We start from the raw sequence: 8037 nt of genomic DNA, 5'->3' as shown, positions 1-8037 counted from the left end.
AAGTAGTGTAAAAATGGTTAGATATCTTAAAGGGTTTAGGGGAATGTTCTCAGTGTTTGTGTAACTTTGAATTTAAGCAAGAAATGTAAATGTTTTATGCACATTTTCTTTTCAGTGTGATTGATTTTTATTTTGAGGTGTATCTCAGCTTAGTTATCTTTTGTCTTCAAAAACTTCCTAATCAACGATAACAGCAACACCAGATGATAACTGCAGGCTTTTCTTGCTGCTGAGCTCCATTTGCAAGTCAGTCCTGCCTCCAGTAACCATTCCTGACTGTTTGAAACCAGGAGAGCAGATCTGGCTTGTCTTCCCTTTTCTTAATGGAGCAGACAACTAATAGGGTCTTTCCCGGAGGCTGTTGCTAAAGCCTCACCATTAGTAAAGAACTGACAGGACTGTCTACACTGCATCTTCTAAGACCAGAGCGCTGTAAAGTAGTATTTTGTTAGTGATGGGATTTGGAATTGACAAGCCAGTAGTCATTGATCAAGCTGCTGGCAATATGAAGTTCCTGTAAAATTATTCCTAACAAGACTGCAATATTGTTTTATTAAAAATGTCCTCAAAAGTGCCACATTTAAGTGTTACACAGAATAGAGTGCAAGAAGCAAGGAGCACAAGTGCTACCCTTTCATCTAAACAGACTATGATCTCCTTAGATCAGCTTTTTGCTAGCAGTGAGAAGTCTGCAGCAGTGGATGACTTACCTGGGCTTTGGTATTGGATCAGAAGTGCCTGTTGATAGACTATCAGGATTTTCTCTTTAGTAACTTTATCAGTACTGAAGTCTGTCACTAAGAAAAGGACAAACAAAGTGAACCTTTCTAGGGGCCAAGGTTGGTTTGGTTGAAATTTTGATGAAGTTTCCATTGTTAACAATTTTTCTGCTGTGAACATCAAGGATACATCATGCATATATCCATTACTGCCTTCTTCCTACATACTTCAGGAAATAGCTTCTCCCCCTTCTCAAATGTCCAGTCAGCAAGAGAAGTGTGGAAAGAAGTGGTCTTCCAGAAATGTTTACAACCTCAAAACATTGGGGCATTAGATTGTGCAGTATTCTGCCTATTCAGATGATTTATTTTCCTTATCATGGTAGCATTGGTTTTATGTATGCAAGACCCCTTGTGCATTTGAATTCATGTTCTTAACGTTGCATTAGATAGATCTTGAATTTAATTTTAGGTTTTTTAAAAATTGGGAAGAGAAACTGCTTAATAGTATTTATATAATCCATGTGGACGTTAAGAGTTCATGCCTCATTAAGGAGGGCTAGACCTTGTCTGCATAGAAACTTGCACTCTTGTTTCAGTTTAAGTTCTTTTTAAACCTATTTCTTAACTGGGGTAGTCCAAAATAAGCTTGGTCTAAACCTGAAACAATCACATCCACAGAGCTTTTTGCATCTGTTTAACTAATTTAAAATTTCATATTAAGTTAAACTGGTGCAACCCTGCATGCAGAGAAGCCCTAAGATTCAGGGGAAATTGAGTTCCTACTTTCATTGTGTCAGTTTAGCTGGAAGGAGTTTCCTACAGGGCTGTTCTGGATCAGCTTTCATTTTTGCCCAAGTGTTGGCTAAGATGATAGGAAAGGGTTGTGGATTTTTTTTTTTTTTTGAGTTTATTCAAAGAATCTTTTATTTTGCTTTTCATGGAAGCATCAGTGCCATTTTCCATTTAATGCCCCCACTCCACATCAGCCTAAAATTGACCATATGCCTAAAATAAGTATTTAAAAATAATTGTTGCAAATTTTGACAGCCCTAAAGATAAATTCAGCGTAGGAGAGAAGCTAGGGTTGCTAATTTACCTCTGTCTTTGGAAACAGGCAAGTGAAAATACAAAGCTTTGGTTCATTGGGAAAGGCTGAAAAAGCATGACTCATCTGTAACTACATATTTAGGGTTGGTTTTTTTGTCCCAGAGTATCCAGTATTGTGAAAGTGGGAATCTGGGTGATAAAGGTTCCCACTGGATACAGGTTTCCAGTATAACTGCACAGGTGACTTTGACTCATTGTTCTCATTCAGATCAATACCAAAGCTACTGTTGATTTCAATGAAAATGGGAACAGGGTCATATTTATCAGGCCTTGAGCAATAATACTTCCAACAAATGGAGCTATCCTGGACTGCTTCTCAGATGTCTTTGCCTTTGTATTTCAGTGCATACTTGGTTCTGTAGTGTTTCCTGTGCAGTAACATGAGATAGGACGCTAATTGATACCATAGCTGTCATTACATAATTTGGTAATTATATTAATTTTCTTAGTAATTTCCAAGTCCACTCTTGAGCCTGAGTTAAGTGCCATACGGTTGCAGGATATGCCATACATGTTATTACAGGATATAGCTTTGAAGGCCTCAATGTGGTTTCCTAAGCCTGGCTTTTAAAGCATGATCCGAGGTAGTTTTACTTTTTAAATGCATGAAATGGGCAAGAATGAGAAGGGTTTCTTTTAAAAGGAACAGATGTTTGGACTTTTACCCTTTCAGTCTTGGAAAAGTTTTGGCATAAATCATCCTCCCTCGTTTTGCTGGAAAATATATTCTTGCTGTAAGCTAGGAAGAAATGAGGGAGTTTGGCAGCTTGCTCATGTGGCTGCTTTTTGTAACAGTGGTTAAAAATGTTTGTTTTTAAGGATCATATATTAACATCAGTCTGTTGACCTGCACGAACTCTCCCTAAAGCCATATCTACACTGGAAAATTGAACCATCACAATAGAACTGTTTGTTTTGAAAGTGTTAGGGCTTTCTGTGCTCTTATGCTTATGATGTTGAGCTGAGCGACTAGCATGAGCCAAAAGACACCAGACTCCATGTACTTAAGGAGAGAACTAGCATGACCTACAACAACATATCCTGGTCCACTCTTGTAACTGGAGAATCAAGAACTCAGATCAGATCAGCTCCACAATGCCTGTGTCCTCTATAATGGTGTAGGCTGAGCCAGCGTTCATGCTTGCTGAATAGTATTTGGTACACACGTACTCCAAAAGGAGCACTTCTGTGTAGGGACATGGGGTGTTTATATGTCAGCAGGATCAAGCGGTTCTTAGAATGGTAAACTTCTCTAGCCTAGACAAAGCCTGTGTGTCTGGAATATTAAACCCACCCTGTGGTCTTGGAACCAAGATTCAGACAGGTTGTCCTTCAGGACATATGTGACAGATTCAGATGTGGAAAAAAATCTTGTGGGCACGCTGGCTCGCCACTCTCTTTTCCTGCTCCCAAGGAAGCGGTCATTCTGTAGCAAAGCATTCGAGTTAATTGGTGATGGCAGAGTTGGGGGGTCACTAGCTGCTGAGTCTTTATAAGATGTGTGGTTTTGTCCTGAATGGTGGTTGCGGGCAACATCTGTTTAGGGGAAGTGAATTATTCTGATCTCAGGAATTTTGTCTGCTCTGGATTGGCCTAACCAGTAGAGTGCTACCACCAGAATCCCTTCTCTGAGCCAAGGAATAAATTACTACTTATCTGTACAAACAGTCTTTCAACCTTCTCTATTCAGACACTGTGACCTGCCCTTTATGGTGGTAAGCCCAGATCTCCTCCAATCCTTACTCATGGGCAGCGCCTGTTGACTCCCAAAGGGAGTTTTCCCTGAATAAGAGCTACAGGATTTGATGTGTGGTGTGGTGTTCCAACTGGAGCTGCCCCCCTATACTTCCCGGTGCTTTTGCACCTCCTCCCAGGGCCTCTTGACAGATCAGCTGGGTTGAGATGGAGATCAGCCTGACTGCAGCATTGTGAGCTTGAAAAGCTTATGCAGAGAACCCAGTATAAGAGGCTTTTCTTTGTGGGGAGGCCTTCCTTAGAACTCCCCAGGCTGGCTTTCTGCCCTTTCAGGGACCCAGCCCATGATAGGGAAATCGCACTGTCCCATACTTTGAAATAAGAATTTCTAAAACAAGAGCACTGTGCTGCTGCCATGATGGGGTGTCTGGGTATTAACAGACATGAGGGGGAATGGCTGGAACAACACATGCTTATTTCAACAGCAGTCAAAGGTGAAACTAGAGGGACATAAGTGTTCTTTCTGCAAACACCAGTGTGGGGAAGAAACCCAGGGTGGTTGTGTTTATCTTCACAATTAACTGCTGTGCCTTCACTGAAAAGAACCCTTGTTTCCTTTACACCACAATAACAATTAAGTGGGAGGAGGGATCAAGGAGTTCTGTGATTTGGTTTAATATGTACATACTCTGTCTTCATGTCCTGGTGTGTTCTGCAAGTTGACACAGTAACAAAGAAGCCATTTTGAACTGTAAAGTGCCTAAAGCTCAGCTCAAGGTTAATTCAATACCTGTCTTCTGGGGATTTTTTTGTATAAATTGTACTAAAGGGAAAATAAAACTGACTTAATACAGCTTTGTTGGGAGCTTTGTTTGTTTGTGGATATTAACATGTTGATTACACAATGTGAGAGACTTTTTGCAAAGAAGGTGATAGTGTCTGGTTAAGGGGATTCTCTTTTCTGTGTCTGTATAGTGCCCAGCACAATGGGCCATGATCCCAATTGGGTCATTTAGGTGCCATTTCTCTCTGTGGTACTTGTATGGCTCCCAGGAGCATAGTCTCTGAGCACTCAGTGTATTTATCCTCTCAACACTCTGTGAGGTTGGGAAGTACTTTTATCCCCACTGTACAGATGAGGTACTGAGAAACACAGAAGTGACTTGCCCCAAGTTATGCAAAATTCTGTAGGAGAGCAGGGAATTCAACCTGGGGCTCTGGAGTCCCAAACTTAATACCCAACACACTGGGCCATTCTTCCTCCCTATTAGCCATCATGTAAATATTTAGTACTAATAACAAACTTGATTTTCATAGGCCTGTGATTCAGTTTGTTCATTTGATTGTCTACATCATAAGAGTTCAAATTACATATCTCCTTTCGTTCAACCCTGCCACAGTTTAGTTCTTAATATGCCTTTCTGTGGCCCACTAGGAACAACCCTACTTACAGAGATGACCCACTGCTATAGACCTCTGGAATCGTATATGCAACAAGCAAGGTGCATCATGTCACTGATAGTAGCTATTGTTCTTCTTCGAGTGCTTGCTCATATCCATTCCAGTTAGGTGTGCGCGCGCCGCGTGCACGATCATCGGAAGATTTTTACCCTAGCAACCCCCGGTGGGTCGGCTGTGGAGCCCCCTGGAGTGGCGCCTTCATGGCGCTGGATATATACCCCAGCGCCCCCTCAGTTCCTTCTTACCGCCCCTGACGGTCGTTGGAACAGTGGAACGCGGCATAGCTGATCTCCACTCTCCCTAGCTTTCTCATTCTCATTAGTGTAGATAGTTGTGTATAGTTGTTACAGTTCTTTAGATAGTTAGTTGTTTAGTTGTAAATTGTTAGCGGGGGTTTAGGGGGTTGTCTCCCCCCCTTTTCCCCCCGGCGCACAGCCGGGCTCATGCCCAAGGCTCCTGGCTTTAAGCCGTGCGCGTCCTGCGGGAAGCACATGCCAACAAGCGACCCGCATAGTTCCTGCTTGAAGTGCCTTGGGGAGGCCCATCCCGCAGATAAGTGTCCTATCTGCAAGGCCTTCAAGCCGAGGACGAGGAAGGAGCGAGATTTCAGACTCCGACAGCTCCTGATGGAGGCGGCTCTGAGTCCGGACCCTCCTTCGGTGCGCAACGTCCCGGCACCGAGCGCTTCCGTGCACAGCGTCCCGGCACCGAGCGCTTCCGTGTGCAGCGCCCCGGCGGCTCCGACCGGTGCGACGGATAAACCACGGCACCGACCGACGTCGGCACCGCGTCCGCCTCAAGGGCCTCGGCGCCGATCGCTGTCTCCGGGCCACAAGAAGGCCCGCAAGGCCCAGGACACGGCCGCGCCGAAGACGCCGGCTCCCTCGGTGCCGGGGGTAGAGCCGCGTCCGCCGTTGGACCGCCCACAACAGGCGGCCCCACCGTTGACTCCGGCACCGAGGCCGTCGAGTCCGGTGCGGACTGTTTCCCCACCTAGGCTGGTGGTGGAACCTTGTCTCCCGTCCACCCCGGAGACTTTTGCAACGGCACGGGACCTGATTGCCTTCACCGAACCGGGGCCATCACACCTCCCGGCACCGGTTGCTCCGCGCCAGCTGCAGTCCAGGGGCAAGCCTGCCCTGCTGCACCCGCCGTCTCCAGCTCCAGACTTGCGGCACCGTTCAAGGTCCCGGAGCACGTCCCGACGCCGCTCGGAGTCCCGGCGCCGAATGTCACCTCGGCACCGGTCGTACTCGTGGCACCGATCACCTTCGCCACGCCGTTCCAGATCCCGGCACTGTCGCGACGACCGGCACCGCTCGGGCTCGAGGCGGAGCTCCCGGCACCGGTACGAGCGCCGCTCGGGCTCGAGAGGCCGCTCCCGGTACCGGGCCTCCTCAAGATCTTCGTCCCGCTCCAGATCGGGCTCTCGGCACCGAAGAGACTACCGGCACCGATCCCGATCTAGATCTCGGCACCGTTCCCCGGCACCGCGCAGGGACAGATCGCCCTACGATCGGCACCATACCATCCGGTGCCGGTGACAGTGCGCTCGGCACCGCCGTGGCCATCGAGGTCGGCGTCCCATTCCTCGGACACGGAGGCCACCCATCTCCAGGAGATGGCGGAGGACCCTACGCAAGCTCCTGCGCATTGGTCCTTCTGGACGCCGTGGGCCTACCATCAGGCGCAAGGCGCCCCTCCATCTGCGTCCCGCTCGGCACGCTCCGAGCCCAGGGTCCCGGAGGCCACCATCTCCTGCCCTCCACCAGGTGGTATGGAGGCGCCGGTGCCCACTCCGGTGGAGGCCCTGGCCCCAGGGGCTGCTGATGTTCACCTCCAGGAGCACCTGGAGCAGGAACCGCCCTTGGACCCCTTGCCACCGGGGGGATCCTCTTCCTCCTCCCCCGATGAGGCTGTAGCGGGCACATCCGCCATGGGTCCGCCTCCTATTGACCTTCGTGCGCACCAGGACCTGTTGCGAAGGGTGGCACGCAATATGGACCTCCAAGTGGAGGAGATTGTGGAGGTTCACGACCCCATTGTGAACATCCTTTCAGCGGACGCCCCCTCTTGGGTGGCGTTACCGCTGATCCCCACTATTCGAACCAATGCCACCACCATCTGGCAAACCCCGGCCTCGATTCCACCCACGGCCAGAGGGGTGGAGCGGAAGTACTTTGTTCCCTCCAAAGACTACGAATACCTCTATACCCACCCCCAGCCGTGCTCACTGGTGGTGTCATCGGTGAATGCACGGGAGCGCCATGGCCAGCAGGCCGCTGCGCCCAAGTCGAAGGACGCTAAGCGCTTCGACTTGTTCGGACGCAAGGTCTACTCTGCGGGGGGGCTCCAACTCCGAGTGGCCAACCAACAGGCGCTCTTGAGCCGTTACTCCTTCAACTCCTGGTCCTCGATGGGGAAATTCAAGGAGCTGGTTCCCCAGGAGTCGAGGGAGGAGTTTGGGGCTCTGGTAGAGGAGGGTATGCGGGTGGCGCGTACCTCCTTGCAGGCCTCCCTCGATATTGCGGACTCGGCGGCTAGAACCCTGGCTTCGGGGATAGCCATGCGGCGACTCTCCTGGCTCCAGGTGTCTGGCTTGCCACCAGAGCTGCAGCAGACTCTACAAGATCTGCCGTTTGAGGGCCAGGGCCTCTTCTCAGAGAAGACTGACGCGAGGCTCCAAAACCTCAAGGACTCGCGGACAATGATGCGCTCCCTGGGGATGCATGTCCCGGGGCCTCAGCGCAGACCCTTCCGGCCGCCGCCGCAGAGATTTTACCCTCCCCCGCCTCGTCCTAGACAGGACTTTGCCAGGTGGCGGGGTCGAGGAGGCAGGCGGAGGTCGACCGGCCCTCAACCTGGTCAAAACCAGGGTCAGCCTAGACCACCTTCAGGGCCTAGGCAAAACTTTTGAAGGTGCGGTCGAGGACGGCACCTCGACCGGTATCCAGGATCCGACTCCCCCCTTCCGGGATCGCCTCTCCCGTTTCCACCGTGCTTGGTCCCGTATAACCTCGGACCGTTGCGTCCTTCGCACGGTGGAGAGGGG

This window comes from Terrapene carolina, unplaced genomic scaffold (assembly GCF_002925995.2).
Source record: "Terrapene carolina triunguis isolate 2854851 unplaced genomic scaffold, T_m_triunguis-2.0 Scaffold837, whole genome shotgun sequence".
NCBI lineage: Eukaryota > Metazoa > Chordata > Testudines > Emydidae > Terrapene > Terrapene triunguis.
This window is presented reverse-complemented; position numbering follows the sequence as displayed.